This window comes from Aegilops tauschii, chromosome 1 (assembly GCF_002575655.3).
Source record: "Aegilops tauschii subsp. strangulata cultivar AL8/78 chromosome 1, Aet v6.0, whole genome shotgun sequence".
Classification (NCBI taxonomy): Eukaryota; Viridiplantae; Streptophyta; class Magnoliopsida; order Poales; family Poaceae; genus Aegilops; species Aegilops tauschii.
In genome coordinates this window covers 449,319,097-449,334,271 of record NC_053035.3, presented here as the reverse complement: position 1 = coordinate 449,334,271, position 15,175 = coordinate 449,319,097, and the positions used below count along the sequence as shown (strand labels likewise).

Sequence of the window (15,175 nt, the reverse complement as noted above, 5' to 3'; positions counted from 1 at the left end):
TTGAATTATTGGTTTGCCAAGGAGGTCGAATGATGATCACAAGTGCATAGTTCATATGATCAAATCGTGATTACTTGAACAAAAATAGTCTTTCGCTCCTATCTGATGACCTTGCAACCTTATCCTTCTCTGGAGTATCAAGCAATATGTATGTTCGTTTGGTTTTTAATTTTTTTGCAATCTTATATCTGAATTTGTTGTAGAGGACGGTGAAGATTGATATTTGGTCTCGTTCGTCGTAACTGGCATTTATTTGCCTTGCCGACCATCCTGCTATATCACCACCCATATTCTGAGTCTTCTTTTTTAGATATTATCATTTGAATTTTTTTTGACTGAAATAATCTTGGAACAGTACAGAAGGAACATAGTTAGCAGATCTTTTTTAGTTATGAGAATGATGATTACAAATTTGTCGCCCCAGTCTTAGGGTCCGCGTAGGTGGATCTGTGCTGATTGACATACTATTAAATCTGACTCAGCAAATGAAAATTGAATAGTTGGTTTTATTTTCTTATACTTAATTTCCTTTGTTGATGGCAGTGACGATTTGCAAATATTCAAGCTCAACAGACCAAATCACAGGTCTTCTCTCAGGAGTTGATTTGTATGCCGATTATCCCGCTGAACCGAGCCATCTGATACCCTTCATTTTTAATCTGCCGTTTGTTGTTTTTCATTCCTATTTTTTGTCTGATCTGTTTGTTTCCTTTGAAGAGTGTAGTTGCTATGAGGATAACAAGCTCCCTCTTCTGAAAGCATTGACGACATTGCAGGCAGAATCGAACCAATTAAACATTGCCACCACTGAGCAACTATATCTTTCTTTGATCTTTTTGGCTGTTATTCTTGCCTATTGATTTAGATCATCTCTTTGGATTGTGAGGAGGTATTGATGCATAATCCAACACTTGATCCGAGGGGTGGCATGAGCTGCCTGTGTGATGTCATCTTTGCAACTGAATCCAATAAAAATCAGTTTCTATTTATTTATTTTCTTCTTGATTTCGTCAGTATCATGTGATGAAACCTTATTCAATCTTAGGACACCTTCTGACACAGTGCCTATTTTCCTGTGGATGAGAAGGCTTTTATATTCTGATGATACGCCATGTTTTCTTAGGCATTGTTTTAGTTTTTTTGTCTGCTGGGCAGTGTTTACGTTTACACTAGACCTGCAAAGTAAAAGAAGCCTATGATGATTAGCTTAAGTTGGAATTACCGTCTGATTCTGAATGATGATATTTTTGCGGCTTTCTGAGGCACAACCAATAGTGAATGATTTTCTTTATTTAATAATATTGTAAATTTTGTTCAACTTGAATTATCCCGGTGAAGATTCTTAGACCAGGAAGTGCCGTATGACACTGTAAACAACAGCTGTTTCTCACCACTGCACGTGTCCTTCTTTGGCTATTACCTTTGTGGTTCGGTCAGGGCTGGAATCTCCATTTGCACCTGGTTTGTTTCAGCTGTGTGCATGATTTTAAATGGGTCTCTGAGGGATTCTTTTGTGTTGATAGGAACCTGTGTTTTACTGTGGTTGGGCATTGTGGTTAAAATATTTTTGTATTGGTTCACAAGTTACTCCCTTTTGGGGATATGTTATGGCGATGATGATAAATTTAAGGCTTGTTTCTCGAAACATTCGCAGATGCCGCCTAAGAGCTTTCGCCCAGCCAGGCTTGAGAGCTAATGCTGCTAATTCCTTCCTTGGATGTCCGAGCCTTATGAATATCCTCATATTTTGTTGTCTTTTGTTTGATGTTTAATCTTTATGTGGGGAGCACTGTTTGAATGTTTGGCTGCTGTTCTGGCAGCCGAGTTTACAAAGCTCCTGAGATGTATGCAGGTGGCTTTTAAAGCACAGATCCGTCCAGATGGATCTTGGGTTACGCTCGCCCCCAAATTCCAGATTAATCTCTGTTCTTTTTTTGTTGTTGATCAGTCAATTGATCCTGTTATGGTGCAGTGATTATAGAACATTCCTCGTACTGACGGGAAATCCCTGTGAACGACATCTATACACCCATAGAATCTGAGCATCAGTGGACACTTTCTTCTGGTTTCAATGCGTATTTTTATGTTATTTCCTCTTTTGTTTTCACTGAGAGTTTGCTTTATGATTCTTATGGAACAATCTAGGTAGAAGTGATTGTGCAGCAGTGACATCTTTGCGAATGACTACACTAGAATCTGAGCACCCAGGAGATGCTTTTGAATTTGCAAGTCTGCCACCAGTTCAGTTAGAAACTGTGGAGCACCGCTCAGTTTTGTGTCACGACCAGGCAGCACAACTGGAGGATCATTCCAAACACCACTATACTGCTCATTTTCCGGGAGGTCCATTGCTTTGTTGTTGGGCATTGGTGTCTGTATTTCCATGTTGAAATAGAGATGATGTAATGAGATTTCTGCTCTCTGGTTTAGTAATTTATGCTGATAAATTTCAATGTAATGAGATTTCTGCTATCTCCATGTTGGGCATTGGTGTCTGTAAATCTGGAATTAAATAGAAAGAATTAAAAAGAAACAATGGGTTCGATTTAGGCTCCTCTTCTAGTGCATAGGTGTGGACCTTCGATTACCATACAACGGTAGGATCATTCCTGGCGAATGTCAAAAGCAAAAAATGTTTAGAAAGAAGGTGGTCGATTTAGGCTCCTCCCCTTACACTTGCTAAAAATTACCATACAACGATACGATCAGTAAATTATTAAGATGTGGCACTTCGTTTGCCTTGCGGCCTCTGCCGCAGCCCTTTCGCCATGGCCACGCGTCAACCATTCATGTTGACAGTCACGGTGACCACGATTTGCTTCAACCTTCGTCACGTGACACTGGTTGTAGCTTTTCCGTTGTTGGTTGCGGCAAAAATCACATTGCCGCTGTGCCGTTGCAGCAAATCATATTTCTGATTGTAGCTTTTTCATTGCCGGTTGTAGCAAAAATGACCGTCGGTGGTAGCTTTTCATGCTTTTGGTTGCAGCAAAAAATCGCATCACCTTGGTCGCCACCACAAAACTTCGGTGTTGCCATTGCAGCAAATCACGTCATCGGAGGTAGCTTTTGTTGTTGTTGGTTGTAGCAAAAATCGCGTACTGTCGTCGTCGCCACAATTTCACTGTTGTGGTTTGCAGCATATTCGATCGCCGGTTGTAGCACGGTCGGTCGCTGGTTGTAGCATGTGGCAGTGGGCGTAGTTTTGATTGCAGCACACTCCTGTCTGGGGCTCTTTGTCTTCGGCACCAGTGGGTACCATATGCAGCACGCCCCCCTCCCCTCCGACCCTTGTGCATGTTGTCTCCAGCGCCACAAGTCGCCGGCTGTGGGGTGGAAGACGACCTCACCAGTGGTTGGGCTGCGACGGGGTAGGGGCTGAAGCAGGGGTAGACGGCGGCCTTGCAGGCGTGATGGGATTGCAGCGGCGGGATCGGAGGAGATGCATGTGTCGCTGGGAAATAAAATGAGTGGACAGTGAGAAGGATAAGGTCGGGCTGGCTCATCTCGTGTGGGACCCTGCAAAACAGGAGCGCGTGTGAGCGGGCGACTGGCCGAAGACGAATAAAACAATCCTCGCAAAAAAAAAAACTAAATAAAACAGTATCATTTGAGACCCATGACAATGAAATTTGATCTATCTATGTGTGGCTCTTTCTCTCTATGCTATTCCCTCTTTATGGGGATCTTGGATGATCATTTGGTCCTCGTACAAATTGCGTGGGATATTAGACATACTAAACAATAGGCTGCTTCCCTAAAAGAAACTGGAAATTCAAAAATAGGCTACCAAATACAACCAAACTTTTCAAATAAATATGTAAAATTGTACAAGCGGCAACCATCTCAGCAGAAAGTTGAGAAGGGAAATAAATTGAAAAGCTTTTGTACTCTTTGGAAAAAGCATAGAAGGTAACAAAACAAAATCGACTACAAATTCAATAGATCTCTATAAATTGTCATTTCTAGTGGACTGATTTTACGGCTGTCTCATAATTTAGGTCAACAAAAACTACTCTCGAAAGTTCATTGATAGCTAATGTGGGCATTAAGCGAAAGCAAAGTACGAGTGGAGTAATTATTCAACGTACATCATGTTTGATCAATGCATCTGCGATAGCTGAATATCGCATTGGTGCTATATGGCGTTCATGACTTTGAGGACCATCTGCTCTATATGGACACCTTTGGCGCAGCTCGTCCAATAATATACACAGTATGCCTCTTTTATGCAAACACAGCCCTAATCAGCGATGTATACAAGACACCTAAATATATCCATCTGAATGATGTTGCTTAGTGATTCTTTGATTACAAGACACCTAAAAACAAGTAATACTCGTAGTTCTGTTCGGTGATATGAATCCTGATGAGTTGGACAGAACCTATGCAACATTATCCAATGCCACCATACAACACAAACCATAACCAAATAATACTTGGATGCACCTGCTTACGCTCTCGATGGTGGGCTCGCCATAGTAGTGGGTCTTGGCCTTGGACCCGTCGGAATCACGCAGAATCGCGTCCAGCGGTCGTGCCATCGCCTGACGGCGGAGACACGACGGCCGAAGCAGCGACCACATTGGCCCTGTTTGGATACTCTAACTCAGTTAGAGGTTAGAGTTAGATTCTAACCCTGAACTAACCCTGAACTAACTCTAGCCAAAGTGATGTTTGGATGGCAGGGTTAGATGGAGCACGAATACGGCGAGGCGCCTTCACGGGCGGTGCGAGAGGGAGGAAGGGAGAGGACGAGAAGCTTCGAGGAAGTGGGGAGTGATCTGCTGCGGGGATAGCGAGAGAAAAATGTGTTTCTTTAGTGTTCCCGAGAAGAACTAGCCCAAATAAGCACCTCTTGGGTGGGTTAGATTTTTTGGATGGGTTAGATGCATCTAACCCAAACTAACCCTCCTGTTTGGATATTTTTGGGTTAGTTGAGTCCAAACTAACCCAAACTAACTCTAACCAATGGATCCAAACAGGGCCATTGAAACGGGGCGGCCGGTGGCAGGGAGAATCCGGCTTGGCGCCTGTGCTCACCAGAACGTCGGGGAAGCGACATGGATTGGGTTGAAGCAGCCTTGCAGTAGCAGGAGAGTCATGTTCCACGTTGCGGAATCCATCTTCACTATTGCGTCGTTTGAGTCCATCGAGGAGATGGAGTGCTTTGAATTTGGTCGGCGATGACAATCGTCATTTGCGGCCCGACTTCTGTGGTTCTGGCATTGGTGATGTGGGCGTCCTGCGTCATGCATGTTGTTTGAACGGGTGAGGTGAGAGTGATAGGTGGGGAAAGGCAGGACCAAGATCAGTGGCTTAACTGTACGCAAGATTAGGGGTTGATTGGTGGGGTTGGTGGCTTGCGAGCGCTCGACATTGGGAGACTATGGACCATTAGATCACGTGGTTAAATGGCTGAGATGGTTTTGATCTGCCCCTTCGGTTCTTTTATAGGGGTAGTAGATATATGCTACTACTCTTACTTTCTACCTGAATATGCCATTGCCGTACTTTCTACATGAATCCGAGGATTGAAGCAAGCACTTTATCGCACCATAACCGAGTCGCTCCTTGTACCTCTGATCAATCCACCAATCATTGTAATCCACTCCTTACTCTTTGATTGCTTGTCCATTTTGCTTGATGTCTGCCTCACAGGGTCTGGTACTTGAAAAAGCCATTCCTTCTTTGTTTTCCTTTAACCGTCCAACATACAATTTTGCTGGAATTGTCAAGCAAAAGCAATTAGTTTAGAAGGAAGAGGAAGACCTAGCCGGCTTACATTCTCATTTCACTATTTTTGCTCCTGCAAGACACGACTCGACTACTTTACAATTGACATGGTAGCTCACGGTCAGATGAAGGGTCTTCCCCATAAAGAGAGATTAGGATATGGACTGGCTGAAACAAGGCAATACTATTCAATGGGATAAACAAAAATGAGAAATCCATGAGAATAGCCAGAAGAGAAGATATATAGGTCCATGAGTTGAGACAGAGAAGTTCTAAATAATCAAGTAGGAGTTTGCCCATGAGAGTCAGGGGCCGCATCACCAAAGGGGCAGAGAAACAATTCAGAAGCACTATGGCCTGAAGAGAAGGGCATGAACGAACATAACCAAGGTGTTCCAATTTATTCACAGTAAGGACAACAACCAAGAAGGGACAAAAAATAGCATAGACTAGATCATGCAAAGAGCTCTCCGCCCTAGATTAGTATGGACCTAATTGGTAAGCCAACATCACGCAACATAAGTTCATACGTGTTGTAACACATTCTTTTAAAGAGTGAACGATCTCCATACCTTCCCGGTTGCTCGAGGTTTCCTATTCTTTATTTCCTGGTCCCTAGTTAAAGTATGTACTCGGCTAACTTATTCTAACGAACTTGTCCATCCTCCCCTTATGTTACAGTCGATCATAATGAGACCCTATATAAGGAGTATCCGCGTAAGACCTCATACAAACTATCTCATTCACTCTTAAAAGATGTCATCGTATGAAGAAGGAAGCTAGCTATACATGGCTCTATAGGTAAAATCTATGTACATCGACCCTTTCCTTACCCCGGCGGTCTACCTTTTTTAAGGCCCTAAAACTACTTTCTAAAAGGCATAGGAAGGGCTGTTGACCTTCTTCCTTTAAAGTCTATATTTTTGTTCTTTCTCAAAAACCCACTCTAGCATCCGCAAAATTTAAACAAAGTGTCTTCGCTACTTCGCGCCTCAACTTGGAAGTCTAGCTACCTATTTGTTTCTACCTTTGGCAATAGATATATCCCACTCTATCCAAGCAGTCAAGTTTCGCTTCGTTCCAAGTAAGTCAGCCAATCTTGATTTGTTCTCCTCCCCCTTTCAGTAGAAATCAAACTACATGATTTGGTTCTTTAAAAAAAAAATCTTGAGAGAGCAAAAGACATTCCGCATAAGAGCATCTCCAACATGGACCCTTAAACCACCTGCATACGTCCGGACCGCGTGGTATGGACATGTTGTGCCATCCAACGCGGTCCTGTATCAGTCCGCTCGGCAGTCCGGACGCACTTTCTCGAGCAAACCGGAGACAAAATGGGGGAGGTCTTTGCGGGCGCCTGGACCGCTGCCATGTCCGCTCCTGACTGTCGTGGCCCACGAAAACCCCCTCCCTCGCCCCTCATGGGCTTCCTACCCGAAATGGTCAGCGTCGCTCTAGAGCGTCAGTGCTACATTCATGCCCAGCCAGAGCGGACGCGACCACTCACTGCTGTCGGCATTGAAGCGGCGTGCCGGCCAAGAGAGCGTCGCCCGCGCCGTCCCAGTGCACACGACCGCTCCGCGATCAAACAACACCATGACCGTCTGCTGCCCTACATTAATGACATGCGGTTGCTGAGGAACCTACTCCGGCGCCACCCGCCCATCCTTCTGCCGCCTACCATTACCATATCCCGCTATAAAAATTCCAGCGCTGGCCATAGCCGCAGTCATCCTCCTCCAGTCCCTTTCTCCTCTCCACACCACTCCCAGCATGGCCTCCTCCTGCTCCAAATACCTCTAGGACGGACTACCATTGGAGCAGAAGAAGGAGATGGCCGCCATTGCTACCGGTAGGCAGTCGGAGGCCGCCGCCGTCCCAATGGAGGATGAGGCTAAGGACGAGCCGGTGCCATCCTATTCGCTGGTGCATGTGAGCAAGACCATTGGCGTGGCCCGTGCCCACTATATGGACATGGTGCGGGAGGAAGCAGTTCTGGGAGGCCCAAGGGCGACTAGGCCTACAACCTCCAGATCCTCGAGGAGCACTGGCAGGCGGAGGAGCAGCTTGGTACGTCTCCAACGTATCTATAATTTATGAAGTATTCATGCTATTATATTATTTGTTTTGGATGTTTATGGGCTTTATTATGCACTTTTATATTATTTTTGGGACTAACCTATTAACCAGAGGCCCAGCCCAAATTGCTATTTTCTTGCCTATTTCAGTGTTTCGAAGAAAAGGAATACCAAACGGAGTCCAAACGGAATGAAACCTTCGGGATAGTTATTTTTGGAACGGAAGCAATCGAGGAGACTTGGAGTATACGTCAGGGAAGCAACGAGGAAGCCACGAGGCAGGGAGGCGCGCCCTACCCCCTGGGCGCGCCCCCACCCTCGTGGCTCCCCTGACCGACTTCTTTCGCCTATATATATCCATATACCCTAAAAACATCGAGGAGCAGAATAGATCGAGAGTTCCGCCGTCGCAAGCCTCTGTAGCCACCAAAAACCAATCAGGACCCTGTTCCGGCACCCTGCCGGAGGGGGGATCCCTCACCGGTGGCCATCTTCATCATCCCGGCGCTCTCCATGACGAGGAGGGAGTAGTTCACCCTCGGGGCTGAGGGTATGTACCAGTAGCTATGTGTTTGATCTCTCTCTCTCTCGTGTTCTTGATTCGACACGATCTTGATGTATCGCGAGCTTTGCTATTATAGTTGGATCTTATGATGTTTCTCCCCCTCTACTCTCTTGTAATGGATTGAGTTTTCCCTTTTGAAGTTATCTTATCGGATTGATTCTTTAAGGATTTGAGGACACTTGATGTATGTCTTGCATGTGCTTATCTATGGTGACAATGGGATATCACGTGATCTACTTGATGTATGTTTTGGTGATCAACTTGCGGGTTCAGTGACCTTGTGAACTTATGCATCGGGGTTGGCACACGTTTTCGTCTTGACTCTCCGGTAGAAACTTTGGGGCACTCTTTGAAGTTCTTTGTGTTAGTTAAATAGATGAATCTGAGATTGTGTGATGCATATCGTATAATCATACCCACGGATACTCGAGGTGACATTGGAGTATCTAGGTGACATTAGGGTTTTGGTTGATTTGTATCTTAAGGTGTTATTCTAGTACGAACTCTATGATAGATCAAACGGAAAGAATAGCTTCGTGTTATTTTACTACAGACTCTTGAATAGATCAATCAGAAAGGATGACTTTGAGGTGGTTTCGTACCCTACAATAATCTCTTCGTTTGTTCTCTGCTATTAGTGACTTTGGAGTGACTCTTTGTTGCATGTTGAGGGATAGTTATATGATCCAATTATGTTATTGTTGAGAGAGCTTTCACTAGTGAAAGTATGAACCCTAGGCCTTGTTTCCTAGCATTGCAATACCGTTTACGCTCACTTTTATCAATAGTTACCTTGCTGTTTTTATATTTTCAGATTACAAAAACCTATATCTACCATCCATATTGCACTTGTATCACCATCTCTTCGCTGAACTAGTGCACCTATACAATTTACCATTGTATTGGGTGTGTTGGGGACACAAGAGACTATTTGTTATTTGGTTGCAGGGTTGCTTGAGAGAGACCATCTTCATCCTACGCCTCCCACGGATTGATAAACCTTAGGTCATCCACTTGAGGGAAATTTGCTACTGTCCTACAAACCTCTGCACTTGGAGGCCCAACAACGTCAACAAGAAGAAGGTTGCGTAGTAGACATCAAGCTCTTTTCTGGCGCCGTTGCCGGGGAGGTGAGTGCTTGAAGGTATATCTTTAGATCTTGCAATCAAATCTTTTTGTTTCTTGTTTTATCACTAGTTTAGTTTATAAAAGAAAACTACAAAAAAATGGAATTGAGGATGCCTCATATGCTTCATCTTTTTAATGTCTTTCGTGAAAATAAGGATTCCGATAATTGTGCCAAAATGTTAGAAGAAGAATGCATTAGAATGTTTGGCACTAAATATTTGAATGATGAGCATGATTGCAATGTTGTTAGTATGAATTCGTTAAATATCCATAGTACTAATGATGATTGCACTAGTCATGATGAAAATGTCTCTTATAAGCATGCCAACTTTTGTGGAATACATAGAGCTTGCAAGTACACGCCAAATAGGGAAGATAGATTTTGCAAGAGGCATAAGTATTTGGAAACTAAATGGTTGCAAGAAAGGCTAGATGATTGTGCTGAAAGATTCAATATTTATCGCCATCCTTGTAAACTTTGCAATGAACATGGTCATTTAAAGCTCCAATGCTATTTGTTTCATGATCAAATCGTGTCCAAAAATTGTGATAACTTGATTACCCTTGAGCATCATAAAGAGCTTAGTCTTCTTTTGGGGTATGAAGAAATGAAACGTATAACTGAGGGTATTCCAAAATTTAATCTTGATAGATTTCTTGATTTTGATCTAGAAGAAATTTATATGTATTCTGCGGTGAATTGCATTGAAAATCCTTATATTGCCAATTACATAAAGACAAGAAAACAAATAGAAGAGAATACTAATGAAAGGGAAGATATTTCCCAATATCCTCCTATTCTTTCTTATGATGAATTAGGTAACGAGGAGGAGCTTTCTATTCAACCAATCTCATTAATAAGGAGCTCCAAAAAGAGGATTAAACCCACATATGATGTGAAGAAGAAAAAGAAAAGACGGAGAAGCAAAGGTAAAAAGGTATCCCTCCCAAATGATGTTGCTCCTATTACTCATTGTGATGATGATAATTGCTATACTATTGGTGCTATCCATACTATTAATGACGAGAGTGATTATACTTATGATATGAAAAGACCCAAGCTTGGGGATGCTATGTTTGATGAGAATGACATGTCTGAGAATTTATTTGCTGCAATTAATGTTTGTCCCAAGCTTGGGGATGCTATGTTTAATGAAGATGATATTTTTAGCCTCCCAAGTTTTGATGAGCAAATTTATTATGATGATAGCATGCCTCCTATTTATGATGGTTATATTGATGAACGTGGGTTTGAAAGAGTGTCAACTTTAGGAAGTAATGATCCCACTATTTTGGAGGGTGTTGAATCTTATTGTGACAATTATGAAAGTGGATTTGGAGAGGTCATGACTTTATTTAGTAATGATTCCACTATCTTGGAAGAGGTTTCAACGGATTATGATGACAACAAAGTTGCTACCTATGATGATTATTGTGATGATACTTATGCTATAAAGAGTAGTGATGATTATATTTATAAAACTTGTCATGATTATGATTACCCTTTTTCTGAACATTACTCTTTTAATGTGGAAACAATTTATAGTATTCGAGTCTCTTATGATACTCCCACTATTCCGAATGAGAAGAATTTTGCTTATGTGGAGAGTAATAAAAATTCTATGCTTGTGCATCATGAAAATAGTGATTTATGTGATGGTTATATTGTTTAATTAATTCATGATGCTACTGAAAATTATTATGAGGGAGGAATATATGCTTGTAATAATTGCAATAATATCAAGTTTCCTCTCTATGTGCTTAAAGTTTTGAAGTTATGCTTGTTTTGCCTTCCTATGCTAGTTGATTATTGTTCCCACAAGTTGTTTCCTCACAAAATCCCTATGCATAGGAAGTGGGTTAGACATAAATGTGCTAGTCATATTCTTCATGATGCTCTCTTTATGTTTCAATTCTTATCTTTTATGTGAGCATCATTGAAATCATCATGCCTAGCTAGGGGCGTTAAACGTTAGCGCTTGTTGGGAGGCAACCCAATTTTATTTTTGTTCCTTGCTTTTTGTTCTGTTTAGTAATAAATAAATCATATAGCCTCTGGTTAGATGTGTTTTTATGTTTTAATTAGTGTTTGTGCCAAATAAGACCTATAGGATCTTCTTGGATGATAATTATTTGATCTTGCTGAAAAAGACAGAAACTTTCTGCTCACAAAAACAATTTTTAAAAATCACCAGAAAGTGATAAAATACTGATTCCAATTGAAGTAGATCAATAATCAAATTATCTAGGCCGTCCTATTTTGGCGGATTTTTCTGAGTTCCAGAAGTTTGCGTTTGATGCAGATTACTACAGACTGTTCTGTTTTTGACAGATTCTGTTTTCTATGTGTTGTTTGCTTATTTTAATGAATCTATGAGTAGTATCGGAGGGTATGAACCATAGATAAGTTCTAATACAGTAGATATTACACCAATATGAATTTATAATGAGTTCACAACAGTACCTAAGTGGTGATTTATTTTCTTATACTAACGGAGCTTACGAGTTTTCTGTTAAGTTTTGTGTTGTGAAGTTTTCAAGTTTTGGGTAAAGATTCGATGGACTATGGAATAAGGAGTGGCAAGAGCCTAAGCTTGGGGATGCCCAAGGCACCCCAAGGTAGTATTCAAGGACAACCAAAAGCCTAAGCTTGGGGATGCCCCGGATGGCATCCCCTCTTTCGTCTTCGTCCATCGGTAACTTTACTTGGAGCTATATTTTTATTCACCACATGATAAGTGTTTTGCTTGGAGCGTCATTTTATTTTATTTAGTTTTGCTTTCTGTTATTTAGGATAATGTTTTGCATCTATATTTTCAATAAAAACGTCAAGGATAGCCTTTACCATGCTTATTTTGCAAGTATACATGTTGCTGTTTCAAAAAAGAAAGTTTACCGCTGTTGCAAAAATTCCCTAGAAAAGTCCAAAAATGATAAAATGATGAAAACTTTTGCATAATAAGCTCTGATAAATTTACTATAGTGGGAATTTTCTTTCATAATTTTTGGAGCTAGGGAAGTATGGATCTTGCTGCATTCTTTACAGACTGTCCTGTTTAGGTAGATTGCTATTATGTTTGCATTGTTTGCATATGTTTGCTTGTTTAATGATTCTATTTAAGGATATGACTATTAAATATGCAGAGGCATTTATTATGCAATGTTGAATAATAATTTTAGTGATTTGCTACAGTAGAGTATGATAAGTTTTTGCATTGGTTTATACTAACTTATCTCACGAGTCATTGTTGAGTTTTGTGTGGATGAAGCTTTTGAGATTTAGGGAGACCGTGATATGAGAAGAATTAAGGAGACACAAAAGCTTAAGCTTGGGGATGCCTAAGGCATCCCAAGATAATATTTCAAGAAGTCTCAAGCGTCTAAGCTTGGGGATGCCCCGGTTGGCATCCCACCTTTCTTCTTCAACAACTATCGGTTAGTTTCGGTTGATCCTAAGTTTTTGCTTCTTCACGTGATGTTTGCTATTCTTAGAATGTCATTTTATTTTGTTTTTCTTGCTATTTGAATAAAATATCAAGATCTGAAATTATTAAATGGGAGAGTCTTCACATAGCTACATAATTATTTAACTACTCATTGATCTTCACTTATATCTTTTTGGAGTAGTTTGTCATTTACTCGTGTGCTTCACTTATATACTATGAGTAAATGGTTGAAAGAATTGAATATAATAAATCTGAAATTATATATGTTTCATATGCTTATCCCATGGGGAGTAATGACTTCACATATAAGAAGTAGAGGTGGTAAATTTATTGAAGGTTAGCAAACATTGTATTGGTCACTTGAACAATTCATGAAAGAATATTGAGGGAAGAGAGATTTCACATATAAATATACTATCTTGGACATCTTTTGTAATTGTGAGCACTTAAAATATGACATGCTAAAAGGTTGATGTTGGACAAGGAAGACAACGTAATGGGTTATGTTTTCTTATATCCGAAATAAAGTATATTGTCATGGATCGCCCAACACGTTGAGCTTGCCTTTCCCCCTCATGCTAGCCAAATTCTTTGCACCAAGTAGAGATACTACTTGTGCTTCCAAACATCCCTTAAACCAGTATTGCCATGAGAGTCCACCATACCTACCTATGGATTGAGTAAGATCCTTCAAGTAAGTTGTCATCGGTGCATGCAATAAAAATTGCTCTCTAAATATGTATGATCTTTTAGTGTGGAGAAAATAAGCTTTATACGATCTTGTGATATGGAAGCAATAAAAGCGACAGACTGCATAATAAAGGTCCCTATCACAAGTGGAAATATAAAGTGACGTTCCCTCGCATTAAGATTTTGTGCATCCAACTATAAAAGCGCATGGCAACCTCTGCTTCCCTCTGCGAAGGGCCTATCTTTTATTCTTGTGTTTTACCTTATGCAAGAGTCATGGCGATCTTCACCTTTCCTTTTTACATTTTATCCTTTGGCAAGCACATTGTGTTGGAAAGATTCTAATATATATATATATCCAATTGGATGTAAGGCATCATGAGCTATTATTGTTGACATTACCCTTGAGGTAAAAGGTTGGGAGGCGAATCTATAAGCCCCTATCTTTCTCTGTGTCTGATTAAAACTTTGAACCCATAAATATCGCGTGAATGTTAGAAATTGTGAAAGACTAAATGATAGTTGAGTATGTGGAGTTTGCTAAATCAAAGCTCTGACATAGACTCTTCCTGAAAATAAGATGAATTGTAATTGTTTGATGATTAATAACACGGTTTGTTAGTTTTCAAGAAAGTTTATGATCTATACTTTAACATGTGAATAGCTTGTTACTTGATCATGAGAAGCTTTATGAGATGAGCTACTGTTATGATATATAATGATGCTAGAAAAGGTGATTGAAATTATCATTGATCAAACTTGTGCTCCTGCTAGCATTCACACTTCATAAATTATTTCTTTTATCATTTACCTACTCGAGGACGAGCAGGAATTAAGCTTGGGGATGCTGATACGTCTCCAACGTATCTATAATTTATGAAGTATTCATGCTATTATATTATTTGTTTTGGATGTTTATGGGCTTTATTATGCACTTTTATATTATTTTTGGGACTAACCTATTAACCGGAGGCCAGGCCCAAATTACTGTTTTCTTGCCTATTTCAGTGTTTCGAAGAAAAGGAAGACCAAACGGAGTCCAAACGGAATTAAACCTTTGGGAGAGTTATTTTTGGAACAGAAGCAATCCAGGAGACTTGGAGTATACGTCAGGGAAGCAACGAGGAAGCCACGAGGCAGGGAGGCGCACCCTACCCTCCTGGGCGCGCCCCCACCCTCATGGGTCCCTCGTGGCTCCCCTGACCGACTTCTTTTGCCTATATATATATCCATATACCCTAAAAACATTGAGGAGCAGAATAGATCGGGAGTTCCGCCGCCGCAAGCCTTTGTAGCCACCAAAAACCAATCGGGACCCTGTTCCGGCACCCTGCCGGAGGGGGGATCCCTCACCGGTGGCCATCTTCATCATCCCGGCGCTCTCCATGATGAGGAGGGAGTAGTTCACCCTCGGGGCTGAGGGTATGTACCAGTAGCTATGTGTTTGGTCTCTCTCTCTCTCTCTCTCTCGTGTTCTTGATTCGGCACGATCTTGATGTATCGCGAGCTTTGCTATTATAGTTGGATCTTAT

General features: G+C 41.2%; 11 non-coding genes across 11 annotated transcripts; all 11 read left to right on the top strand.

Moving 5' to 3' along the window:
- The first annotated feature begins 20 nt into the window (after positions 1-20).
- LOC120972983 (small nucleolar RNA snR60/Z15/Z230/Z193/J17) lies at positions 21-114 on the top strand. The gene has a single exon (XR_005767111.1). It is a non-coding gene; the product is annotated as a small nucleolar RNA snR60/Z15/Z230/Z193/J17 (small nucleolar RNA).
- A 90-nt stretch (positions 115-204) lies between these two features.
- LOC120973022 (small nucleolar RNA Z43) lies at positions 205-300 on the top strand. Its single transcript, XR_005767149.1, has one exon. It is a non-coding gene; the product is annotated as a small nucleolar RNA Z43 (small nucleolar RNA).
- A 93-nt stretch (positions 301-393) lies between these two features.
- On the top strand, positions 394-480 carry LOC120973092 (small nucleolar RNA U31b). The gene has a single exon (XR_005767212.1). It is a non-coding gene; the product is annotated as a small nucleolar RNA U31b (small nucleolar RNA).
- A 55-nt stretch (positions 481-535) lies between these two features.
- Positions 536-639, top strand: LOC120973054 (small nucleolar RNA Z107/R87). Its single transcript, XR_005767177.1, has one exon. It is a non-coding gene; the product is annotated as a small nucleolar RNA Z107/R87 (small nucleolar RNA).
- Positions 640-719: 80 nt separating this feature from the next.
- On the top strand, positions 720-815 carry LOC120972934 (small nucleolar RNA R30/Z108). The gene has a single exon (XR_005767067.1). It is a non-coding gene; the product is annotated as a small nucleolar RNA R30/Z108 (small nucleolar RNA).
- Positions 816-875: 60 nt separating this feature from the next.
- LOC120973103 (small nucleolar RNA snoR31) lies at positions 876-969 on the top strand. Its single transcript, XR_005767222.1, has one exon. It is a non-coding gene; the product is annotated as a small nucleolar RNA snoR31 (small nucleolar RNA).
- Positions 970-1,012: 43 nt separating this feature from the next.
- LOC120973045 (small nucleolar RNA snoR31/Z110/Z27) lies at positions 1,013-1,109 on the top strand. The gene has a single exon (XR_005767169.1). It is a non-coding gene; the product is annotated as a small nucleolar RNA snoR31/Z110/Z27 (small nucleolar RNA).
- Positions 1,110-1,189: 80 nt separating this feature from the next.
- On the top strand, positions 1,190-1,269 carry LOC120973067 (small nucleolar RNA snoR77Y). Its single transcript, XR_005767190.1, has one exon. It is a non-coding gene; the product is annotated as a small nucleolar RNA snoR77Y (small nucleolar RNA).
- Positions 1,270-1,326: 57 nt separating this feature from the next.
- Positions 1,327-1,507, top strand: LOC120973030 (small nucleolar RNA Z112). The gene has a single exon (XR_005767157.1). It is a non-coding gene; the product is annotated as a small nucleolar RNA Z112 (small nucleolar RNA).
- A 101-nt stretch (positions 1,508-1,608) lies between these two features.
- Positions 1,609-1,729, top strand: LOC120972917 (small nucleolar RNA SNORD14). Its single transcript, XR_005767054.1, has one exon. It is a non-coding gene; the product is annotated as a small nucleolar RNA SNORD14 (small nucleolar RNA).
- A 233-nt stretch (positions 1,730-1,962) lies between these two features.
- On the top strand, positions 1,963-2,048 carry LOC120973089 (small nucleolar RNA snoR8a). Its single transcript, XR_005767210.1, has one exon. It is a non-coding gene; the product is annotated as a small nucleolar RNA snoR8a (small nucleolar RNA).
- The last annotated feature ends 13,127 nt before the right edge of the window (positions 2,049-15,175 follow it).